The sequence below is a fragment of the Helianthus annuus genome, chromosome 11 (genome assembly GCF_002127325.2).
Source record: "Helianthus annuus cultivar XRQ/B chromosome 11, HanXRQr2.0-SUNRISE, whole genome shotgun sequence".
Classification (NCBI taxonomy): Eukaryota; Viridiplantae; Streptophyta; class Magnoliopsida; order Asterales; family Asteraceae; genus Helianthus; species Helianthus annuus.
Window position 1 is genome coordinate 104135340 of NC_035443.2, and position 27363 is coordinate 104162702.

General features: G+C 37.7%; 1 long non-coding RNA gene across 3 annotated transcripts; it reads right to left on the bottom strand.

The window, feature by feature from the left end:
• Window positions 1–4804: 4804 nt before the first annotated feature.
• On the bottom strand, window positions 4805–7666 carry LOC110886925. 3 transcript variants are annotated; one of them, XR_002563063.2, is made up of 8 exons: window positions 7180–7666; window positions 7052–7088; window positions 6796–6959; window positions 6328–6411; window positions 6124–6244; window positions 5356–5389; window positions 5205–5259; window positions 4805–5092 (listed from the first exon to the last, which is right to left on the bottom strand). It is a non-coding gene; the product is annotated as an uncharacterized LOC110886925 (long non-coding RNA). The 3 variants fall into 3 exon arrangements; XR_002563064.2 differs by lacking the exon at window positions 7052–7088 and having other exon boundaries at window positions 7180–7665; XR_004872502.1 differs by lacking the exons at window positions 5205–5259; window positions 5356–5389.
• Window positions 7667–27363: the final 19697 nt, after the last annotated feature.

Sequence of the window (27363 nt, forward strand, 5' to 3'; positions counted from 1 at the left end):
TTTTGTTATTAGGACGAGTTTTTTGCTAATAGTTGTTTTTATGCACTTTGATACCTGACTCGACGTGAATTCAAATATATGGATTTATGAAAAAAAGTATATCGATAGAAGATTTGTTTGGTAAAAGTAGTGGCGAAGCTTGAGATTTCCAACCGGGGGTCGAAAACGTATATGCCAAAAAATTTCTATAAAAGGGGGTTGAAAACGTATATACCCAAAAATTTCTATACAAAAACTACATACTCTTCACTATTGAGCGAAAAGTTCGGAGATCGGCCGCCCCTACTATGCTGCGCCCTTGGGTAAAAAAGAGTATAAACGAACTAAAAATATATAATCCCAATGTTGCATGTGTAGTGGGATTGATTTTTATTATTATCTGTATAAAATGTAAAATTCTTGGTTAACTATAATCACTTAAATGTAAATATATAATAAAGATTCTTATATTTTAAATTACACTTTATATTTTTTTGAATCTTACATAATTTTGTTCTAAAAACCGAACCGAACCGACATAAAAACCGAAAAAACCGAAACCGAAAAAACCGAAACCGAACAGTTTTAAAAAGCCAAAAACCGACATTTCGGTTTCGGTTTTGATTTTACCCAAAAACCGAATCGAACCGTGCACACCCCTATTAATAGTAGTCAAATATTGGAAATTTTGAGGCATGGTTAGTTGTATTGTTTAGATATATCAGTTCTTTCAATATTTGTTCACTACTGGAAATTGCAGCTCTTGAAATCAAACTTAAAGAGGGCATGATATGAGGATGATATTAGTTTAGCAAACAAGACTAGTAGTACCGTATTTGCACCAGTGCTCTGTATCTAAGATAGTGGGAAGAGAATGGGTGATAGAAAGAGGGTGAATGTAGAAGGAGATCGATTAAGCAGCTTGCCAGATGATATTATCCATAAAATCATGTCTTTTGTTAGCATCAAACGTGCTGTCAAAACGAGTGTTTTGTCATCCAGATGGAGGTTTATTTGGACTTCAATGCCTTACCTCAGTTTCTCAAGTTAAGATTTCCATACATTGCCCAAGTTCTCCAACTTTGTTAAACATGTTTTGTCGGGCAGAAATAATCAAACCGAAGTGTCTTCTGTCAAGTTCAGATTCCGTGGAAAGGTTAGCCAAGCGTTTGTCAAAAGAATTTTAGACTATGCATTCTCCCACAATGTCCAACAATTGAATTTTACTTGGTTGCATGATAAGAAGACTAAAAATCCTGAAATTCCTCTTTCTCTTTTTAGTTCTCAGTCTCTCAAACATCTCACTTTAACGGGTATGATTATGTCGTACGTTTCATCACGATACCTACTTGGGAGATACAAGCTTTAGCAATATTAAATCTCAATCATGTCTCATTGCATTATGACAATACTGACAAGGGTGCTGGTCTTTTCTCCCACTGTGCAAACTTGAAGAATCTCACCATAACACATTGTAGACTGGTGGGCTTGAATGGTTTTAATATATTTCATTTTGGACTATCTAGTCTAACACTTGAAAATGGATATGATGGTGTCAATGTGGTTACACCTCAACTCAAGAATCTTACTGTAAAAAAATGGCGAAGGGTGCATCTGATTTCTGCACCCAACCTTTCCTCTTTGCGTTATAAAGATTATTATGATAGATTTTATAGCAATCATGCTCATGATCCTTTGCAGCTTTCTGCTGACCTTCTTCACTTGGAAAAGGTGGATGTATGGATTGACATACATCCACGTTTTCCACCTTCTCCAAATGTAGAAGGTTCCAATAAAGATGAGGCATATACTCACAAAATTGTTAGTCTGCTTCAACAGCTCCATAATGTCAAACTTCTTACACTTAACTTGGCACTTGTCAATGTATGCTGGTATTGGTCCTAATGTTTATCACGTTCATCTAAGACTATGCATTGTGGATTAACGGAGGGGTGCCACATCACCCATTAACAGGCTCAACACCACGCCCCTCCCTTAATGGCTTTAGTTAATGAATGTTTGGTGAATGCATTGGCGCGTGAATGAGAATAAGGTAGTGATGATGCTGCCGGCCGCCCCAATCTAAACCAACCACATCCTTTTTGTTTTTTTGTTTTAATTTTTTGATTTAGTTAATTCACAACGCATTGTTAATTAGGTATTTAGTTAACGGTCAAGTTCTAATGTGGCAGTGATGTGGCAATAGGTTTAGTTAATCCACAACACATAGACTAACGTAAAGTATGAATATAAACAATAGCAATATTCTTGTGATTGCAAAAAAATAATAAAAAGAAGTGTATTGAGAGTGCTTACAGGAGTCTACTGCCTCTATTTGACTGCTTTAGTTCCATGGCTATTAAGAAGCATGCTCACAGGAAATTATGCTTTTATAGCTTTACTTAAATTAATCTCCTTTTGTATACATTCTTTTTGGCATTTGGCAGTTTCTTTCTTCATCCGTGGAACTAATCTCACATCAACCTTCTCCATTTGCCAACTTACAAAGTTTAAAGATTTATCCAACTGATCTTGTCATCTTGACGGACCACAGGTAGCAATGTCTTCTGAAGTCAAAAATTATTTGCTAGATGGTTCTCCTGATGCCACCTTCACAGTGGTTTCACATGAGGTAAATATGTACATCGGTATATCATTATCTTCCATCCATTAATCTACTTTTTGTTCTGATTACCCAACATTCTTATTCAAGTAGAGCTCATGTCCAAAATTTGTAAATGCCTTGGTGCATAAGTTATGGTAAAAGCTGAACAATTGATTTCTACAAGAAAGAGCCTTAATTGAGGGTATTTATATGTTTCTTGCTTATTATATGATCCATGGAGATGGAAACCATGCAGGAGGTTAGAGCTATGGTGGCTGTTGCATCAGCACGAAACCTTATGGGAGAATTGTATGTGCTACTAGATCGGTGGAAAAAGATATAGTGAAAGAAACAAGGCTCGTACGAAACAAGACGAGGCACCAATGGAAAGCGATGTGGCAACAGTTCTCGAACAAGACGAAGTTGAGAACCATAGGGCACAACGAGACACGATAATGGATTGCGATTTCCTGGAAAGAATGACGCATATTGAAAGCTATTGGGAAGATCTGAACCAGCGATTGGAGAATGGGTATAACAATACTCATGACGTGATTTCAGTATTGCAGAGGATTAAGAAAGTACTGAAAAAGGTGCCTAGATCAGATCGGGCTACGTTGGAAGCAAGGTTTTCTAGGTTGCATACTGAGGCTGAGACTATCATGGAAAATATGATTGGTCGAATGAAGATCCGGTGTGATAAAAAGCCAAGCTTCTTCCATGACCTTGCTACATCATCACAACGGTGTTCTTGACAAATTGTAAGTTCTTTGTATTCCATATACTTCCATCTAGTTCTAGTGTTTGTTAATCACTTAATTGTTTTGTTTATCAGTTTGCAAACCTTTTAATTATTTGATGAATAATTAGAGAAGTATAAATGTAACAGAAAGGCTTGCTTGATCGGATACTAAGTTAAAATTTGTCCAAATATAACATACATACTTGTATCTTTATAATAAAATAGATGGATTTATAAGGTTGTGTTGTCTTGACCGGACTTGCCAGTTGAACTAGGTATGGGACTAGTAAAAGATCTCATTTACTTGTTCATTTGTGACTTTAGCGTTCGTATTTTATTAAAATTTGCAAATCTACACAAACATAAAGTAAAATTGCAAATCTACACTAAAATTGAAAATATTCATCAAATTATTTAGAGTAAACTTCCATTTTGCTCCCTGTAGTTTGGTCGTTTTAAGGGTTTTGCCCCAATCCTTTAGAAATAGCCATTTTACTCCCTGATCTGTATAAAGCCCATCACGATTTCACTCTCCGCCCCAAACAACATCCATTTTAAACGTTAAAAATTGTCACGTGCATTACAAGAAAAAGATCTTATAGGGACGATATTTTTTTGGCCTGTAGGGAGGACATGTCCTCTCTATAAGCCTTTTTAACCTGTAGAGAGGACATGTCGTCTCTACAACATGTTGTTTCTACAGCTCCGTCCCTATAGGTCACCCAAGTCGTCTCTATAAGTGTCCTTGCTATAGATTGTTTATAGAGGCGACATGTCGCCTCTATAAGTATTTGCTAAAAAATAATAAAAAATTAATTAATATTTACCAAATAAAAAAAAAACATTTTCTTCAAATATTTTGAAGCCCTTTAGAGACGACATGTCGTCTCTATAAGCTTTTTTGAAAAAAAACATTTAAACCCTATAGAAACGACATGTCGTCTCTATAGAATTTTCTTTTTAAAAATATTTTCACCTATAGAGACGACATGTCGTCTCTATAAGCTTTTTTTTTTTTTAAATTAAAAAAAAAATTTAACCCTATAGAGACGATATGTCGTCTCTATAGGATTTCCTTTTAAAAACATTTTCACCTGTAGAGACAACATGTCGTCTCTATAGGTTTACTTTCAAAAATTAAAAAAAAACATTTTCACCTATAGAGACAACATGTCGTCTCTATAGGTCCTATAAAATTTAAAAAAAAATTGTTTTTCCAGGTTCTTAAACCAAAAAATCTCAACAATCAAATAGATTCAAACCTCTTAAACATGTTAAACAGAATGATAAAAGGTATATTAGCAAGCCATTTACATCATCCGTGAACCCGTTTAACACTACAGGAAAACGGAGCATTAGCGGCGACAAAAGTCGCCGCTAAAAGTCCCACATGTCGCCGCTAAAGGTTGTTCACTTTTAGCGACGACATGTTTATCTTTAGCGGCGACATTTGTCGCCACTAAAAGTCGAAAAATAGTAAAAAAAAATTACATTTAAGTGCTATAACCAATTTTCCCGAATACATACGAAACCACTGATGTGTACATGTATACACATAAAAGTACATAAAAGTTAACTAGTTCGAATTTTTGTTTAAGTCAAACATAAAACAACCAAATAAATGAAACCTTGGATGAAAGAAAGTCACCGTATTCCCCGACGTCATATTTATCTGCAACTTCTATGTGCTTCGCTACAGCAACTGAATGATCTTCCTGATCACTGCCAACATCTGCCATCAAACCCGTGTCATGATCGCTACCATTCTGGATAAGGAACAAGCTCACAATTAGAAGTGGCGATTTTAACCCGTTTAACCTGAGCAAAGAATTTATACAAGTTTGAGACCTAACAGTAGAATCATAGTAAACAGGATACCTGTACAACAATATTAAGTGGTTTAGGACTAAAAATCAACAGCATTTCAGTAGATCTGCATGAAGAAAAAATCATCAGATACTTTATACAATCAGTCTTGCATTTAATGCTTCAAAAATCAAGAAATTAACATACTAACGACTAGTTTTACCTGTCTTTCCAGACTCAACTTCTCTTTCCCATAGCTTCGCCCAAAGTTACACCCAACATGAAAAAAAACATAGAGATAACTAATAAAAAAGCAAACTTATCACATACGATATACAATGATATAGAAAAACAAAGATCTATATGGTTTTCCCCATAAAATGTGGATATGTGAGCCATATGATCTGCCAGGTATGCAACAGCTCAACTGACACTTATAAACAACAGAGTGATAGTTAATGTCCACAAGGGCTCCACTTAGACCTGGTAAACGGGTTGGGTTGGGTCGGGACATGGGTCAAAACAGGTCAATTATAAAAAGGGTTGTTTTGGTTCGGGTCGAAACAGGTTCGGGTCGGAACGGGCACGGGTCAGAACGGTTTCGGGTCGGGTCGGGCCAGGTTTTTAAACACAAATTAGATACATTAAATGATATAAAAGCCATCATGTAAGGCAAGAAACCTCTTAATTCATATCAATACATCAGTTCACTAAAGGTACATTAAGTGATGTAAAGATTTGTTAAATTTGGGTACTATTTCTTTCAATTAACATTTGGCAGCTATCAAACAGAAAGCATATATTTATAATATTACAAAAAATGGTGTATGAGTTTAACAAACCTGTGCATCATAACAAAAAGTTACTGTATCATTGTTTTTGACTAGCCAAATCTATGACACAACAGATCGAATCTAAAAGATGCCGACATCAGGAAGGATTTCTTCAGTAACGTCCAACATAAATTAGCTTAATCGTACTAATTCATTACCTGAAAACAGGCCAAGAAACCCCAGTGAAACCGCCGGTTTCTCCAAACGCAAACTCATCTGCCCTTTCGTTGAAATCTTTCATTATTTTTCCAGTTCTCGCATCAAATTAAGCACTACTCTCTGATCATTAGTGAACCATACAGTCGTTAACGAATAAATATTATAATAATCACTAAAAATGGATAAAAGAATGGTGTTCTCACATGAGGGTCGCGAGGGTTGCTTGGTTCATGACTGCTGCAAGTAACCAAAGATTTCTCACCAAGAGAGAAGTCAATAAGTTTGACCTATAGTTAAGAACATAGTTTCAGGATTAGTTGATTAAAACTAGAAGCACCACCCCACACAACAGCACCCTGTCTATGGTCAGTTGCTAAGTAGCGACAACGTACCTATACGCTACGTCGCGATAGATAGCGCCCGCTATTTCGTGTTTAGTAATAGTGATAAGGTAGTTAAAATTTAAGAAATAAAAATAGCTATCTATAAAGGCCCGATAACAACTTCACATTTTAATAGCTAATAAATTAGCCGCTATTTTAGGTTTTAATCAATGTAGTACCACATAACATGTAATCAGTCAACTATGCTAACAAAACATGCATTAGATATGAAAATAGTTACAGTCAAATTCCTCATTCATAACCATGATAACCTAAAAAAAAACTTACTTGTTTCCCATTAATAACATTTGTCTCAGCAATAACAGTGTCAACAACCGAAGGATCCGCATACTTAATAAACCCAAAGCCCCTTAGACGACCAGTCTATCGATCTTTCATGATAACCAAATCCATCAGGTCTCCATACTTTGTAAAATAGTTAACTAAGGTACCTATACAAAATTAAACAAATAAACACTTCAAATCAATGATACAAACAATGGCACTGTCATAACTACACAAACACACACAACTAAACACTAACCTATGGTAGTATCCTTTGCTAAACCACCGATTAAAATCTTCATGTAACAATTAAACAAACAAATTTCAAGCCTATATCATCAATTAAATGTAAAAATAATAATATTAATAAATAAACTGAAGACGAACCCGGGGCTTGCGTCGTCATCGAAGCCAGGTTGCTTGGAGCCCATAGGAGATGAGTTTTTGCTTCTTGAATCAAAAATCTCTGACAATTTGGGGGTTTAAAGTGGTGTTTTCGAGGGGTTGGCGGGGGAGGTGCGCTGGGGGTTGGGCGATGGTCAAGGTGGCAGTGTGGTGATGAATAGGGCGGAGATTCGCCACCATCGTCGTCAATCTCTCTCTCTCCCAAGGTGGCAGTGTGGGTCGGTGATGGTGGAGGTGGGACAGCTACGGCAGAGGTGGTGCGACGAGGGAGGTAGTGCAATCGAGGGGAGTAGCAGCTGGTGACGGTGTGTCACGAATTGGGGAAAAGGGGAAGAAATTGGGGGGTAATGAGGATCAGATTGGCGGGCTTGTGAAGTTTGGGGAAAATCAAAAGGGGGAAATTGGGGTAATGAGGATCAGATTGGCGGGCTTGTGTTTTAGGGCATATCTGTCCTCAACAGAGAGAACAAGTCCTCTCTAATAGTTTAATTATTTTATTAGCCAAAATCTTATAAAAAGGACATGTCCTCTCTAATAGTTTAATTATTTTTTTTTAGTTTTATTAAATTTATTTTTCTATATGGTAAAAAAATAAAAATAACTATTTTGTTACTGATATAGTTAATAATAACTAATAAGTATTGTTATTTTGTTAAAAATAATGGAATATTTTGTAACTAATATAATTAATGAAAATAATATTGATAAGTATGATATTATAAATAATAAAAATAATTCTCCTATATATTAATAACCGAAGGGAGTGAGGATCTGATTGAATTTGTGATGCAGTTGTTCAGTATGAAGATCCATGATCGTTTAGAAACCACACGGTATAATCAATTTAGCAATCATTTCTCCGCCCTTCATTTGTAGAATTTTTTAGATATATAGTTTTCGACCCGGTATGTAGTTACCATATAATTTTTTTTAGGTATATACGTTTTCGACCCCTTGATTTTATAATTTTTTTTAGGTATATACGTTTTCCACCCCTCAATCGGAAATCTCAAGATTCACCACTACACACATACGTACACATAAATACATACACACACGCATACGTGCGCACTAGCACTAACACTAACACATACACACACGTACACGTACACGTGCACACTTACATATACACATACACAAACACATTACAGGTGCACACACTAACATGTAGACATATACACATAAACGTACACTAACACAAATCAATATAGGGTAAACACAAACAGATCCATATCCAATTAAATATACATACATGCATACGCACACGCACGCGTACACATATACATACATACACACACTACACAAAGACGTACACACACACATAGTCGTACCCTCATACGTACACAATTACATTTACGTGCACGCATACATCGCATATGTACACATTCACATATACATACGTACGTACACTATTAAACATACATACACAGATGTTCAGAGAGACACATACACGTGTATACATACGCACACATAGATACACATACACAACCACACATATACATATACACATACATCAGATATGTACACACTGACATAATATTTATAGGTATGTAGGTATTACATTTTTTGGTTTAGGGTGTAGTGGAGTTACGTTGGGCTTGGCCTATGCATATGAATCTTGCCCGTTTATATTAACAAATAATTATAAAGGTATAAATATATATACACATACACACACGCGTACAATAACACATACACACACGTACACGATTACATATACACACGTGCACACGCGCACACTAACACATACACACGTACATATATACAGGGTTATTGGATTTTATTACCCCCAACTATTGGCTATTACCCGCTTCCACCCTCAACCATCGCTTTGACGTCCGTCACCCACAACTTAACACTTAGTGTGTTATGTCACCATGTCGTTAACTAATCACTAACTTTTGATCTTGCTACTATAATTTTAGGGTGTCCTAAGATCCCTATGACACCCCCAAAAGTATAGTAACAAGATCAAAAGTTAGTGATCAGTTAACGTCGTGGTGACAGAACATACTCAGTGTTAAGTTAGGGGTGATAAAATAGCCAATAGTTAGGGGTGATAAAATCCAATAACCCTATATACAGACACACAAACACGTACACACGTACATGAGCCCGAGCTGGACAAAGCTTGAGCTCAATTAACTTGTGAGAGCTCGAGCTCGGCTCGTTGGTAGCTTATCAAGCTTAATTAAATATTTATAAAGAACAAATATTACACTAAGGCTCAAGAACAGGCCTGACGAGCTTCACCTAACAGGCTCGATAGATAAACGAGCATTATTTTATTTTTATGCTCATGCTTGGCACAGGCTCGACAAGACTCGACTCGTTTCGAGCTTTATCTCGAGCTGATCTCGTGCAGCTCGCAAGTCGCACGACTCGTTTGTACCCCTAACACATATATACGAACACATAACATATACACATATCAATAGGAAGACGAGTGTTCATCGAATTCAGATTGCTCCTTTGATGGAATTAAATATCTTATTATGTTTGATATTACGTGTTTTTTATATTTTATTATGTAGGTCTTTTTAAGTTTATGTATTTTATTTAGAATTATATTTATGTAGTATTCATAAATATATAAATATATATATATATATATATAAGTTCAAATACATCTAATAAACCAGACAAAATTAATTTTATTATATAACCTAATTGTTTATTACTTAATAAAATGATAATTATATAATTGAATATTATTTTTTTTTTGGTAAAAATCATGAATAAAATTAAAATTTAACTATTTTTACTTATAGAGAGGACATGTCCTTTCTATCGGTTAGTTAAATTTTTTTTTTCAAATTTTCATGAATTGGTGGGAAATTTTGCCTCCTAAATGAATTTTTTTTACCTTTCAAACATTTTAGAGACGATATGTCCTTTCTATAGGTTAGTTTATTTGTTTTTTTAATTTTTTATTTCAAACATTTTAGAGACGATATGTCCTTTCTATAGGTTAGTTTATTTATTTTTAAAATTTTTATTTCAAACGTTTTAGAAACGACATGTCGTCTCTATAGGTTCAAATATATATTTTTAGTTAAAAACAAGAATAAATTAATAAACTTAATTGGGTTTATAGAGACGATATGTCGTCTCTATATGCGAATAACAGTTTTTGTATTTTTAATTATTTATTAACCAAAACTAAAAAACAAAACAAAATTATATTTCCCTATAGAGACGATATATCCTTTCTATATGGTAGTTTATTTATGTTTTAAAGTTTTTATTTCAGACATTTTAGAGACGATATGTCCTTTCTATAGGTTAGTTTATTTATTTTTGATAATTTTTATTTCAAACATTGTAGAGACGACGTGTCGTCTCTATAGAGTTAAATAACATTTTTTGTATTTTTAATTATTTATTAACCAAAATTAGAAAACAAAACAATTCCCTATAGAGACGATATGTCCTTTCTATAGGTTGGTTTATTTATTTTTTAAAATTTTTATTTCAAACATTGTAGGTACGATATATCCTTTCTAAAGATTAGTTTATTTATTTTTTTAAATTTTTTATTTCAAACATTTTAGAGACGACATGTCGTCTCTATAGGGTTAAATATATATTTTTAGTTAAAAAAGAAGAAATTATTTATTAACCAAAACTAAAAAAAACAAAACAAAATCATGTTTCCCTATAGAGACGATATGTCCTTTCTATAGGTTAGGCTTTTTCTCCCAAAAAAAATTGGAATGGTGGGAAATTATGCCGCCTAAATTTAAATAATTTTTTGAATAGTGAAACTTGTTAGAGACGACATGTCGTCTCTATAGATTAAACTTTATTTTTTAGTTTTATTTTAATTTTCATATATATTGATCATTAATAAAATTAAATTAAAAGAAAAATATTTAAAGTTATAGAGACAACATGTCGTCTCTATAAGTTAAAATGTTTTTTTAAAGTTACCAATTCAACAAAAAAAAAGCAAAAAAAAAATATTTTCACCTTATAGAGAGGATATGTCGTCTCTATAAGGTAGCCTATCTTAAAAGGCACGAAAACCCTATAGAAACGACATGTCGTCTCTATAGGGTGATCTATAGAGAGGACCTTTGTTGTCCCTATAGGTGTCCTCCCTATAGGGGTTTTTTCTTGTAGTGATAACACATGATGGACAATTATAACCATTACTAGACCAAAACCTAGACTGAAACCTTACAGTTTTTAACGTTTAAAATAGACGTCGTTTGGGGCGGGGAGTGAAATCATGATTGGCTTCATAGATCAGGGAGTAAAATAGCTATTTTTAAAGGATTGGGGCAAAGCCGTTAAAACGACCAAACCACAGGGAGTAAAATGAAAGTTTACTCAGTTATTTATGGAGTTGTTAAATGTGGTCTCACAACTTATGTTTATCGGTATCAAGGAGAACAGATAAACATAAGTTTTTGAATTTAAATTTATTAATTGTAGAATATTTTTGTCAAAGTGTTGTAAGTTGTAAACTTTAGATTTCCTGTATCACCTCCGTCATTCTATATGGCAGCCCTTTTAATCGTAGAATCAAGTTCAATATTGTTCGATATCTCTCTGTTCGATGTCCTGTCCGATTGTTTTTTAGGATAGAAACATGTTAAAAAGTAAAACTGATATAAAGTAGAAATTCATATAAATTAATAAAGCCTTGTTTTTTTGTTTCCAGGTTCTTAGTTGGCCTAGTGCTTTTGCAGCAACTTAATTGGATGGTGAATTCTTGTATATACTGTCATCTTGTGTTTATGTCAAGGATATGTTTTTTTTTTTTTTTTTTTTTTTTTGTTTTGCTGTTGTGTATGTCTCACATGATTTTTGGTTTGTAATCTCTCTAGTGGTGATACTTGCTTTTAACACTATGAATGGCTTTAACACTATAAATGACTTGGATGATTATTTAAGACCGGACGGTATGGGGCTCGTCCCCAGGTCCATCCCTCCACAGCCGCTCCAGCCTTGCCACTCCCTGCTCCATCGCCGCCCAAGGGGCATCCTCTTCGTCCGCAAGCAGCCGCCCAAGCTAGGCCTCACTCCCTCACACACACCTATACATACATATATATAAAGGGGCTCATCCTCCACCCCTAGATCCATCCCCTTTACTGCCTTTAGGCTCATCCTCACACCCGCTTACGTAGCGGTCTACGTGACGGTCCACCCCTTGGGGAGCCCAAACCATATCTTCTAGTCTAATAGTTCTTATTTCAACTTACTTTGATTCTTAATAGTCAAAGAAATATTTTTTTTTGGACGACTACCTAGGACTTGGGTGATCTAAAGCAGTGTTCTTACTAGGTGATTTAGACGTCAAAAATAAAAGCATTTGGACTGGCCATCATTGGCGATAGTGGAGGAAAATAAAAGTGTGCTAAAGACATTTGGACCTTATTTTGTAGGAGCTTTTATTTGTTGGAAAATATATTCAAATATATTGATACAAATTATTGGCTATCTTTTTGAAGTCTATTCGGATGTGTTAATTTGGACTTACCAAGCGGTGATTTAAATAGGCACTAGTAAGTATACGTGATTAAGTGTTGGTGAACATTGATCTAGCAAACACATGTATATATGTAGCGAATAAGAAAAGGGGTATGACGGTTGATGAACACCGTTTTAAATGGTAGTTATTCCTGCCAAAGGGTAACCATTCTGTTTTCTTTTGCATTCTGTTTGTTTGTTATCATACACTACATCAAGGTTGAAGATGGAATCCACTTCCATTCCTTGTGAATCTAATTCTGATGTTTATGATCATCCAACAACTGTTAATCTTTCGCTGCAAACAGCGAAGGTGGACCTTTGTATGATTCTGTTTGAACCTGTTGTATGCATGTATAAATACAACAGTGGTCACTTTGAACAGTTAGAGAGCACATTTCAGAGAGTTCAGAGCATTTCATGTTTATCATTGAACCGAAACTCTACTGAAATCAATACTAGTGAACTTTAAAGTGATATCTCGTGTTATTGATTGTGTTCTTACTTCGGCCTTGTGTATAAACTTGGATGCCGCACATGTTTATGCATTAACAAGAAATATTGTGTTCAAGAAATAAGGGTGAGTAAGGTTTTTTATGGCAATTCATACGTAAAAAGCTAGCAAACTATTAAGTTCTCCATAGATTTCATTTCTTTTAGAGTAAACTACAATTTTACCCCCAGTGCTTAGGGGCGAATGACACCCATACCCCATATTTCCAATAAATTGTTGTCTTACCTGTTGACGTTTTCTGATTATATCAATGTACCCCCCCCCTCTCAACGTGAAAAGACGTTTTTGGTGTAACACCCCGTGTTTTCGAATGTCAAAGTCAAAGTCCAAGTCAACTTTGACTTTCTTTGACTGTAAATAGTCGATTTTATGTTTTAATTGTATTATGTGGAGTAAGTGTTGTAATCAGCAAGAATCGAAGTAATCGAATGTGTTTTAACGCAAACCGATCTACGACTGTGAATAGTAGGAAGTAACAATGTGATAAAGTTAACTAATCAGTAATCAAACCGATCTAACAATCAATCGAACTCGAGACTCGAATTATGCTAATGGTGGTATTGTTATACGTGTGTGTGTGCCTTATGTGTTACTTGTGCATGTTTACTTTATGTTTGGTGTGGTATTCAAGCAAATTAATCGAAACTCGAAAAGCAATCGAACTCAATCGAAACCGACATCGAAACGTGACTTATAGAAGATTGTATGTTAGATATAGTAGTTGGGACTGAAAGTAATTTGACTAGGAACTCTATCGTATTCGTATCATCGTCTATCGAAATCGAAACGCCGAAAATCGTCGCAAAATACCCAAAGTGTGTCGCGGATCGAACAGGAAGACAACCTGATCAAACAGGCCAGCCAATCGGCTATTACCCGCTTCCACCCTCAACCATCGCTTTGACGTCCGTCACCCACAACTTAACACTTAGTGTGTTATGTCACCATGTCGTTAACTAATCACTAACTTTTGATCTTGCTACTATAATTTTAGGGTGTCCTAAGATCCCTATGACACCCCCAAAAGTATAGTAACAAGATCAAAAGTTAGTGATCAGTTAACGTCGTGGTGACAGAACATACTCAGTGTTAAGTTAGGGGTGATAAAATAGCCAATAGTTAGGGGTGATAAAATCCAATAACCCTATATACAGACACACAAACACGTACACACGTACATGAGCCCGAGCTGGACAAAGCTTGAGCTCAATTAACTTGTGAGAGCTCGAGCTCGGCTCGTTGGTAGCTTATCAAGCTTAATTAAATATTTATAAAGAACAAATATTACACTAAGGCTCAAGAACAGGCCTGACGAGCTTCACCTAACAGGCTCGATAGATAAACGAGCATTATTTTATTTTTATGCTCATGCTTGGCACAGGCTCGACAAGACTCGACTCGTTTCGAGCTTTATCTCGAGCTGATCTCGTGCAGCTCGCAAGTCGCACGACTCGTTTGTACCCCTAACACATATATACGAACACATAACATATACACATATCAATAGGAAGACGAGTGTTCATCGAATTCAGATTGCTCCTTTGATGGAATTAAATATCTTATTATGTTTGATATTACGTGTTTTTTATATTTTATTATGTAGGTCTTTTTAAGTTTATGTATTTTATTTAGAATTATATTTATGTAGTATTCATAAATATATAAATATATATATATATATATATAAGTTCAAATACATCTAATAAACCAGACAAAATTAATTTTATTATATAACCTAATTGTTTATTACTTAATAAAATGATAATTATATAATTGAATATTATTTTTTTTTGGTAAAAATCATGAATAAAATTAAAATTTAACTATTTTTACTTATAGAGAGGACATGTCCTTTCTATCGGTTAGTTAAATTTTTTTTTTCAAATTTTCATGAATTGGTGGGAAATTTTGCCTCCTAAATGAATTTTTTTTACCTTTCAAACATTTTAGAGACGATATGTCCTTTCTATAGGTTAGTTTATTTGTTTTTTTAATTTTTTATTTCAAACATTTTAGAGACGATATGTCCTTTCTATAGGTTAGTTTATTTATTTTTAAAATTTTTATTTCAAACGTTTTAGAAACGACATGTCGTCTCTATAGGTTCAAATATATATTTTTAGTTAAAAACAAGAATAAATTAATAAACTTAATTGGGTTTATAGAGACGATATGTCGTCTCTATATGCGAATAACAGTTTTTGTATTTTTAATTATTTATTAACCAAAACTAAAAAAACAAAACAAAATTATATTTCCCTATAGAGACGATATATCCTTTCTATATGGTAGTTTATTTATGTTTTAAAGTTTTTATTTCAGACATTTTAGAGACGATATGTCCTTTCTATAGGTTAGTTTATTTATTTTTGATAATTTTTATTTCAAACATTGTAGAGACGACGTGTCGTCTCTATAGAGTTAAATAACATTTTTTGTATTTTTAATTATTTATTAACCAAAATTAGAAAACAAAACAATTCCCTATAGAGACGATATGTCCTTTCTATAGGTTGGTTTATTTATTTTTTAAAATTTTTATTTCAAACATTGTAGGTACGATATATCCTTTCTAAAGATTAGTTTATTTATTTTTTTAAATTTTTTATTTCAAACATTTTAGAGACGACATGTCGTCTCTATAGGGTTAAATATATATTTTTAGTTAAAAAAGAAGAAATTATTTATTAACCAAAACTAAAAAAAACAAAACAAAATCATGTTTCCCTATAGAGACGATATGTCCTTTCTATAGGTTAGGCTTTTTCTCCCAAAAAAAATTGGAATGGTGGGAAATTATGCCGCCTAAATTTAAATAATTTTTTGAATAGTGAAACTTGTTAGAGACGACATGTCGTCTCTATAGATTAAACTTTATTTTTTAGTTTTATTTTAATTTTCATATATATTGATCATTAATAAAATTAAATTAAAAGAAAAATATTTAAAGTTATAGAGACAACATGTCGTCTCTATAAGTTAAAATGTTTTTTTAAAGTTACCAATTCAACAAAAAAAAAGCAAAAAAAAAATATTTTCACCTTATAGAGAGGATATGTCGTCTCTATAAGGTAGCCTATCTTAAAAGGCACGAAAACCCTATAGAAACGACATGTCGTCTCTATAGGGTGATCTATAGAGAGGACCTTTGTTGTCCCTATAGGTGTCCTCCCTATAGGGGTTTTTTCTTGTAGTGATAACACATGATGGACAATTATAACCATTACTAGACCAAAACCTAGACTGAAACCTTACAGTTTTTAACGTTTAAAATAGACGTCGTTTGGGGCGGGGAGTGAAATCATGATTGGCTTCATAGATCAGGGAGTAAAATAGCTATTTTTAAAGGATTGGGGCAAAGCCGTTAAAACGACCAAACCACAGGGAGTAAAATGAAAGTTTACTCAGTTATTTATGGAGTTGTTAAATGTGGTCTCACAACTTATGTTTATCGGTATCAAGGAGAACAGATAAACATAAGTTTTTGAATTTAAATTTATTAATTGTAGAATATTTTTGTCAAAGTGTTGTAAGTTGTAAACTTTAGATTTCCTGTATCACCTCCGTCATTCTATATGGCAGCCCTTTTAATCGTAGAATCAAGTTCAATATTGTTCGATATCTCTCTGTTCGATGTCCTGTCCGATTGTTTTTTAGGATAGAAACATGTTAAAAAGTAAAACTGATATAAAGTAGAAATTCATATAAATTAATAAAGCCTTGTTTTTTTGTTTCCAGGTTCTTAGTTGGCCTAGTGCTTTTGCAGCAACTTAATTGGATGGTGAATTCTTGTATATACTGTCATCTTGTGTTTATGTCAAGGATATGTTTTTGTTTTTTTTTTTTTTTTTTTTGTTTTGCTGTTGTGTATGTCTCACATGATTTTTGGTTTGTAATCTCTCTAGTGGTGATACTTGCTTTTAACACTATGAATGGCTTTAACACTATAAATGACTTGGATGATTATTTAAGACCGGACGGTATGGGGCTCGTCCCCAGGTCCATCCCTCCACAGCCGCTCCAGCCTTGCCACTCCCTGCTCCATCGCCGCCCAAGGGGCATCCTCTTCGTCCGCAAGCAGCCGCCCAAGCTAGGCCTCACTCCCTCACACACACCTATACATACATATATATAAAGGGGCTCATCCTCCACCCCTAGATCCATCCCCTTTACTGCCTTTAGGCTCATCCTCACACCCGCTTACGTAGCGGTCTACGTGACGGTCCACCCCTTGGGGAGCCCAAACCATACCTTCTAGTCTAATAGTTCTTATTTCAACTTACTTTGATTCTTAATAGTCAAAGAAATATTTTTTTTTGGACGACTACCTAGGACTTGGGTGATCTAAAGCAGTGTTCTTACTAGGTGATTTAGACGTCAAAAATAAAAGCATTTGGACTGGCCATCATTGGCGATAGTGGAGGAAAATAAAAGTGTGCTAAAGACATTTGGACCTTATTTTGTAGGAGCTTTTATTTGTTGGAAAATATATTCAAATATATTGATACAAATTATTGGCTATCTTTTTGAAGTCGATTCGGATGTGTTAATTTGGACTTACCAAGCGGTGATTTAAATAGGCACTAGTAAGTATACGTGATTAAGTGTTGGTGAACATTGATCTAGCAAACACATGTATATATGTAGCGAATAAGAAAAGGGGTATGACGGTTGATGAACACCGTTTTAAATGGTAGTTATTCCTGCCAAAGGGTAACCATTCTGTTTTCTTTTGCATTCTGTTTGTTTGTTATCATACACTACATCAAGGTTGAAGATGGAATCCACTTCCATTCCTTGTGAATCTAATTCTGATGTTTATGATCATCCAACAACTGTTAATCTTTCGCTGCAAACAGCGAAGGTGGACCTTTGTATGATTCTGTTTGAACCTGTTGTATGCATGTATAAATACAACAGTGGTCACTTTGAACAGTTAGAGAGCACATTTCAGAGAGTTCAGAGCATTTCATGTTTATCATTGAACCGAAACTCTACTGAAATCAATACTAGTGAACTTTAAAGTGATATCTCGTGTTATTGATTGTGTTCTTACTTCGGCCTTGTGTATAAACTTGGATGCCGCACATGTTTATGCATTAACAAGAAATATTGTGTTCAAGAAATAAGGGTGAGTAAGGTTTTTTATGGCAATTCATACGTAAAAAGCTAGCAAACTATTAAGTTCTCCATAGATTTCATTTCTTTTAGAGTAAACTACAATTTTACCCCCAGTGCTTAGGGGCGAATGACACCCATACCCCATATTTCCAATAAATTGTTGTCTTACCTGTTGACGTTTTCTGATTATATCAATGTACCCCCCCCCCCTCTCAACGTGAAAAGACGTTTTTGGTGTAACACCCCGTGTTTTCGAATGTCAAAGTCAAAGTCCAAGTCAACTTTGACTTTCTTTGACTGTAAATAGTCGATTTTATGTTTTAATTGTATTATGTGGAGTAAGTGTTGTAATCAGCAAGAATCGAAGTAATCGAATGTGTTTTAACGCAAACCGATCTACGACTGTGAATAGTAGGAAGTAACAATGTGATAAAGTTAACTAATCAGTAATCAAACCGATCTAACAATCAATCGAACTCGAGACTCGAATTATGCTAATGGTGGTATTGTTATACGTGTGTGTGTGCCTTATGTGTTACTTGTGCATGTTTACTTTATGTTTGGTGTGGTATTCAAGCAAATTAATCGAAACTCGAAAAGCAATCGAACTCAATCGAAACCGACATCGAAACGTGACTTATAGAAGATTGTATGTTAGATATAGTAGTTGGGACTGAAAGTAATTTGACTAGGAACTCTATCGTATTCGTATCATCGTCTATCGAAATCGAAACGCCGAAAATCGTCGCAAAATACCCAAAGTGTGTCGCGGATCGAACAGGAAGACAACCTGATCAAACAGGCCAGCCAATCGGCTAGCATCTTGCCAGTCGATCGAGCAGCCCACTCGATCGGAGCTCCTGGCCGATCGGCTGCCACTTTCCTCTTTTGGAGCCTATAAATAGGGATGTCATTGTCATACTTTCCATTTTTGGAAAGCTCTGACCGAACCAGCAATCTTCTTCACCTTTTCTCAGATTTCTCTCAATCCCGGTAAGTTTTCACTCTAATTCTTGTACGTTTTTTATAATTACCTGATTCTACACCTTTCTATCTTTCAAAACTTGGATTCTAACCGTGAAATCACCAAGATCTAAGTGTTCTTGGGTGATGTCATCATGGTGTTCTTGAAGAACATCATGTTTTGGCCTCATTCCACTATGATTAGCTTAGATCTAACCGATTTCCACATAAACAAGTTAAGATCTATCAAAGATCTAAACATCCACAAGTTGTGAGGGATTGAAAGAAGGAATTCCAACTTTCTTTCAACTCTTTTACACTCAATGCCTTCAAATCAATAGAAACGAAGCTTGAACCGGCTAACTAATCATTCAAATAGTTAAAGGTTCAAGATTCGGATTCTATGAACAAGGTTCACCGATTTCGGGTTAAACTCTAAACCGACATTCCGAACCGTTCACCGGCCGGACTTGGGTGATTCCTGTTCGAGCCAAGGAAACAAGTAGGAACGGAGGTTATCATAGTTCAACACGTTGTCAAGATACCTTGAAAGAATGACAAATAAACAAACAGCCAAGTGTTAGACGAAAGGCCGACCAGGTCAGAAATGCTGGCCGAACGGCTAGGCTGTTCGAACAGCCCAGCCGATCGGACATGCCAGCCGATCGACCGGGCCAGCCAATCGGCTAGCACATGGTCCCACACTTTCAAAATTTCATGAGGTATAGTATTGACGAAGTAGTGTTCGATCGAACATGGCACTCGATTGGTGAACATTACTGTTCGGATCATGAGATACTATGCTTCAACACTTAATTGTTTTCACAACTCGTTCGTAGTAGGGATGCCAGCCGATCAAACAGACTGTTCGATCGAGTGACATTCAGTTGGGGACTAACCCTGAAGCTCCTAGCCGATCGAGTGAGCTAGTCGATCGAACGAACCGTTCGATCGATCGACTTGAAAGGTAGGAACACTTCAGTGTTCTCAAATACTGCAACAAAAACTTCAAAAGTTCAAATCCTCAAACACAAACACACCAGAGGAAGAAACAATCCACTCGAATGGTCCAGCCGATCGAGCCAACCGGCCGATCGAACGGGACTGTCCAATCGGATATACCAGTCGATCGAACGGGCCGTTCGATCGAACCTGTCGTTCGATCGACCAGCCCACTCGATCCATCCATACTTGTTTACTTTTCCGCGTTACTTATCGTTATGCTATCGAACTATTCAGGCTAATCTTACTCTCAGCGCTCCCTTCAATCCACAATCAATCACTGTGAGTATACTCGATCCCTTTTTGCTTTTAGCACTTTTGGGTGTTACATACGTTACCTATCAAATCACAATCAAACACAAACTATTTGAACGCTAACCGAATGCATGTGCTATTTGACTAAATGAATGTTGTTTATTATGTTTACACATGGAGTGCTATCTACCTGCCTTAACAACATAGTACTATAGTTTGGACTCAGCACCCGTTCACACGGGGGTTGTTAAGGACAATTACTTGCATGGATTACGGTGGTAATCATGTATTGCGAACCGTCTCGGACGGTCAACCCGCAGTCGTTGGTATTGATGGTCCCATGTCGATAATTAACATGCATCGTTTTCCTCTGTGTACGTGCCTGGTTATGCGTAAACTATTCGAACTCTATATGTTATTATCAAACTTGTGTGCTCACCTTTACATTTTATGTATTGACTTTATTTTAACGTATGTGACAGGTAATTAGGATGCTTATCTGCTAGGAAAGCGTGGCTAGGATAAAGCTCTAGAGGCCAATGAATAGCTATAGGTAGTGGTCTACCTAGGGGTCTCTAGAAGCAAATAAACAATTGCCATGGAGCCGTTGGAGTTGTCCGATCCGGGGTCTATGGCATTAGCTGTCTGTAGATCTTGTCCGGATAGGTCTTAATGACTTCAAGCAATACTTTTATTCATTTGGTTTGTAATAATTAAATCTGAGTTGTCGGAACGGAATTTATTTGCCTAGTTGCTTTCTATGATAACTTGTTTATTTATTTGGGATACGGTATGGGACGTATCATTTAACTGAATTTGTAATAATAGTTGTTGTGGAAACTTCTGGACAATCTGTTTCGCTCAATGCCGCGCCCCGATGATTCCGCCATCGGTTGGGGTGTGACAGATTGGTATAAGAGCCATAACTATAGGGAATTAGGCAGACACGACCTAGTCCGGGTCGCTGTCTTAGAGACCTAGACTATAGTTAGGAACCATCAGACCCAGTTTATGTGCCTTGTTCTACAATCCTCCACTATCACTGCACTCAAATTTTCAAATAAAGTCGGTAGATTTAGTTAGGAATAGGTGTGAAAGCCGCAAACTCCTGACCAAACTGCCTGACTTATGCTGATTTTACTCGTTCATACATGCTTGTCTCATTATTTTCACCAACAAACCAGGGAGATTATACCAAATCAGGAGTGAAATCCATATTTTGATGAATAATCTCCTTTATTTCATTAAAAACAAGGAAGAAATTGCTAAGCCAAGGGGTGAAACCCTGACCTTGGCAGTTTGTTCTGGACTTTATCTATCTCACCAAGGCTTCGATGGACTCCAACGACCTGAACTCACAAGTATGACCTAGGGAACGCGTGTGGAATGCCCAAGAATCGAGGCAGAAACACGACCTCTAGAGTCGAAAGTGATGACAAGTCTACTGCGAATAGTCGAGTTGCCTTGGTTAGTCGATGTCTAGTAGCCGCAGACAATCTATCTCTCGATTTTATGTGATTCGATTCTGAGAACCGCAACCGCGCACTCTGATGACTCGTTGATTTTATGTGTTTATGTGTGCTTTCTCTGTTTTGTGTTATATTTGCTTTCTCTGTTTTATTTTAAGGTAATATTCGATTTTACTACCACTTCGATCAACACACACGACTCGCAATTGCTGTTCTATCTCAATTCGACATCCAGTTGTTGCAACTTTAGACGATATCATACCATGTTACGCTATACGACTAAGTTAGGTTAATACGATACTATCCGATATGTTATACGAACGACACGCAAGCTTTGAATAATAAGATCTTGAGGCAGTCAGAAAACTATATCTGCTTATAAGGGAATTACGTGATATTACCTGCTTCAGTGATTAAGCGCCTAGGTGTTTGCGTGTTTATGTGTTTTGTGCTCTAAGTACTTATGTGCTTTTGTGATCTACGTGTTCTATGTGCTTCTGTGCTTATGTGTATCTGTGGTTATGTGATTATGTGACTATGTGATACGTGATTCGACGTGATTCTAAGCTTTAGTAGTCTAGACGTGTGAGGTGAGATTCGATTTCGTTGTGTTGAGTCTCGTGACGATGTCTAATGCAGACCATGTCGTCGTCTGGATCCCGACACCGTTTGACTCGCCAAGAGAAGAGAGACCGACGTCTCGCTGCTATCATCTCCAAACAAGTGGCGAAAGCTGTGAGTGAGGTGTATGAAAATGCCAGCAAAACGTCTGAAGAATCCCGAACTGAGAACCCTAAGGATTCAAGCAAGACTGCTTTTAGCTTCAAACAGTTTAAAGCATGCGGACCGAAGGAGTTCACCGGTGAGGATGGTCCTACCGCCATGTTTCATTGGTTCGACTCAGTCGAAGTCACTCTGCGACAAAGCGGATGCCCCGAAAATTTCCACACTCTCAATGCTACTGGCGTCTTCCAGTCCCGTGCTCTAGACTGATGGACTGCTGAACGAAACAAGCGTGGGAATGATGCAGCTTACGAGCTGACATGGGAAGAACTGAAGGCAATTATGATCGACGAATTCTGCCCTCCTCATGAACGCCAAAAGCTGGAGGATGAATTTTGGGTCATCAAGCACAAAGACGGAGACAACGCTGCTCTCACTGCTCGCTTCAAGCAGCTCAGTATTATCTGTCCTGATCAAGTCAAGACCTCAGATCAAGCCATCAAGAAGTACATCCGAGCCTACCCGACTGTGTAGCCGACTTTGTTCACGTCGCCAAGCCAGCAACGATCGAGGAAACCTACCTACTCGCCGCTGAGATCAACGATAAGCGAGTCAAGTCTGGTTTCTGGGATAAGCAAACCAAGTCTCTGCACCAAGCCACTGCAACACCCACCGACTCATCTGCTCAATCCTCCAAGTATTCAAGAAGAAAGAAGAAGAACAACAACAACAGCTCCAGCAACAAGAGCTGTGCTGCCGCAACCACTGCTGCTCCACTCCAAGCTGTACCAGCTCAATAACAGCAGCACCACCGCTCAGCTCCAGTGATCAATGCACCGCCAGCGAAGCGTGCATACACAGGCCCTCACCCGCTCTGCCCGACATGCCCGTATCATCATCCAGTGGGTCTAGCCTGTCGCTTTTGCGCTCACTGCAATCTATACGGTCATTTCACTGCGAACTGTCGCTACGGTCCTCGTCAAGCCCCAGTTCAAGCTACTTTCAACCAAGCTCTACTCCCCGCCCCTCAAGGCCAACCAGCACCTCCAGCACCAGCAGTCAATGCTCGAGTCTGCTTTGCATGTGGTGACCCTAACCACTTTGCAAACAGGTGCCCAAACAGGGTGGTTAAGCAAGAGCCCCAACAGCAACAGCAGCCTCAACAACAGCAGCAAGCAGCCCATGCCCGAACCTTCAACATTAATGCCCGCCAGGCTCAGGCGGATAACAACGTGGTTAATGGTACGTTTCTTGTGAATGGTATTTATGCATCATGTTTGTTTGATACTGGAGCCAATAACTGCTTTGTGTCATTTGAATTCGAGAAGCTCCTTAGTCGTAAGTGCTCTTATCTGTCCTCGTCATTCGAAGTCGAAGTTGCTACAGGAAGAACTATTGCCGTTAATTCAGTACTCCGTGATTGTACTCTCGAACTCAACAATCACATCTTCCCAATCGACCTTATTCCGATGCAACTCGAAAGTTTTGATGTTATAATAGGCATGGACTTTCTTCGTGAAAACCATGCTGAAGTTGTGTGCTTTGAAAAGATGATTCGATTCTCGCTCGCAAATGGTGATCTCCTATGTGTATACGGTGAAACAACGTCGAAGGGTCTCAAGCTTATGTCGTGTATTCAAGCCAGCAAATATCTCCGCAAGAAATACCGAGCCTTCTTGGCCAACATTGTAGTAGCGGAGAAGGGAAAGAAAAAGAAAGTTGAAGTCAAAGATGTTCCAGTGGTTCGTGAATTTCCTCAGGTGTTCCCTGACGATCTTCCCGGACTACCACCAAGTCGTGATATCGACTTTCGTATCGACCTCATTCCTGGAGCTAACCCTGTTGCCAAAGCCCCTTATCGACTTGCTCCATCCGAAATGAGGGAACTCTCGAACCAACTCCAGGAATTACTCGAAAAAGGCTTTATTCGCCCAAGCACCTCTCCTTAGGGCGCGCCAGTCCTTTTTGTCAAGAAGAAGGATGGATCGTTCCGGATGTGCATCGACTATCGGGAGTTGAATAAGCTAACCATTAAGAACCGATACCCCTTGCCACGAATTGACGATTTGTTTGATCAGCTACAAGGTGCAGCATGCTTCTCTAAGATCGACCTACGTTCAGGATATCATCAACTACGGATTCAAGAGGAAGACATTCCTAAAACTGCTTTTCGAACCCGTTATGGCCACTACGAATTCGTTGTTATGCCCTTTGGTCTAACCAACGCACCCGCGGTTTTTATGGACCTCATGAATCGCGTGTGTAAGCCTTATCTTGACCGTTTCGTCATCGTGTTCATCGACGATGTCTTGATTTATTCCAAATCGAAAGCCGAACACGCGCAACATCTACGTTTGGTTCTCGAGTTACTTCAGGGAAACCAACTCTATGCCAAGTTCTCCAAGTGCGAATTCTGGTTGGAGGAGGTTCAATTTCTGGGTCACATAGTGAATAGTCGAGGTATCCACGTCGATCCTGCGAAGATTGAAGCTGTCAAAAGCTGGATTACGCCTAAGAACCCGTCAGAAGTTCGTTATTTTCTCGGACTAGCGGGCTATTATCGACGATTCATCGAAGGATTCTCCAAGATCGTTGTGCCGCTTACTACTCTTACGCATAAGGACAAGCCTTTTGTGTGGGGAAACGCACAAGAGACTGCCTTTCAAACCCTCAAGCATATATTGTGCAATGCACGGATTCTTACGCTGCCCGACGGAAGCGACAACTTCATTGTCTACTGTGATGCTTCTAACCTTGGTCTCGGCTGTGTCCTCATGCAGCGAGACAAGGTTATAGCCTACGCATCTCGTCAGCTCAAGATCCACGAGAAGAACTATACAACCCATGACCTCGAGCTAGGCGCGGTTGTCTTTGCATTGAAGATTTGGCGACACTACTTGTATGGCACTAAGTGTACGATCTACACCGATCACAGGAGTTTACAACACATCTTTAATCAGAGAGAGCTTAATATGCGTCAACGCCGATGGGTAGAACTTCTCAATGATTACGACTGTGAGATTCGTTATCACCTAGGCAAGGCGAATGTGGTTGCTGACGCGCTCAGCAGAAAGAGTTACGTGCTCAGTACCCGAAACATCCAAGCCCAGCACAACCTCGAGACCCTTATTCGCGAAGCCCAACATGCTTGCTTTAACGAGCGTACATTGAAGAGAGAGAGAATCTATCACGATGGAGCTCAGTTAGTAAGCAAACCAGATGGGATATTCTATTACCTGGACCGAATTTGGATCCCTAAGCGGACCGATTTGCGAAAGATTATCATGAACGAAGCCCACAAGTCCCGATATTCTATTCATCCCGGTGCAGACAAGATGTACCAGGATCTTCGTTATAAGTACTGGTGGCCGGGTATGAAACGGAATATCGCTCTATACGTTGGAAGCTGTTTGACTTGTGCAAGAGTCAAGGCTTCAAAGACATTCTGGCTTACTCGAACAACCGCCGATACTTATATGGAAGTGGGAGAGTATAGCTATGGATTTCATAACGAAACTCCCGCCCACGCCATCAGGTCACGATAGTATTTGGGTCATAGTTGATCGTCTAACGAAATCAGCTCACTTTTTGCCGATACAAGAAGACTACAAGGTGGAACGATTAGCTCAAATCTACACCGACGAGATCATTCGTAATCATGGTACGCCTCGTGACATCATTTCAGACCGTGACGCTCGATTCACTTCGCGATTGTGGGAAACGTTTCAAGCGGCCCTTGGTACGTCGCTTAATCTGAGTACTGCATTCCACCCTCAAACCGACGGACAGACTGAAAGAACGATCCGTACTCTTGAAGACATGCTCCGAGCGTGTGTCATAGATTTTGGCGGTAGTTGGAACAAACATCTGCCATTGGTCGAATTCTCGTACAATAACAGCTATCATGCCAGCATCCAAATGGCACCTTTCGAGGCTTTGTATGGTAGAAGATGTCGATCGCCTATTGTGTGGCACGAGATCGGTCACTCGCAACTAACCGGTCCCGAGATTCTACAAGAAACGACTGACAAAATCCACCAGATTCGAGAAAACTTGGTGAAAGCTCGGAACAGACAGAAAAGTTACGCTGATAAAAGACGCAAGCCCCTTGAATTTGAAGTTGGTGACTACATACTCCTAAAGGTATCACCTTGGAAGGGTGTAGTTCGATTCGGCAAGAAAGGGAAACTAGCGCCTAGATATGTTGGACCTTTTATGATTCTGGAAAGAATCGGAAAAGTCGCCTACAGACTCGAATTACCGGAGGAACTCAGTAACTTCCACCCAACTTTCCACGTCTCTAACCTCTGAAAATGCCTTGTTGATCATGATCTAATCGTACCGCTCGACGATCTTCAGGTCAACGAAAAATTACACTTCGTGGAAAAGCCTGTCGAAATCATGGATCGCCAAACCAAGCAACTCAGGCGCTCTCGCATCCCGATCGTGAAGGTCCGATGGGAAGGCAAACGAGGCGCGGAGTTCACTTGGGAACTCGAAAGCGACATGAAGGCCAAGTACCCGCAGCTGTTTAAATAAATAGATCTGAAGGATCAAATTGGTAAATCACGGTGTCGTGTAGCCTTCGGCCTAATTTCGGGACGAAATTCCCTAAACAAGGGGAGGCTGTAACACCCC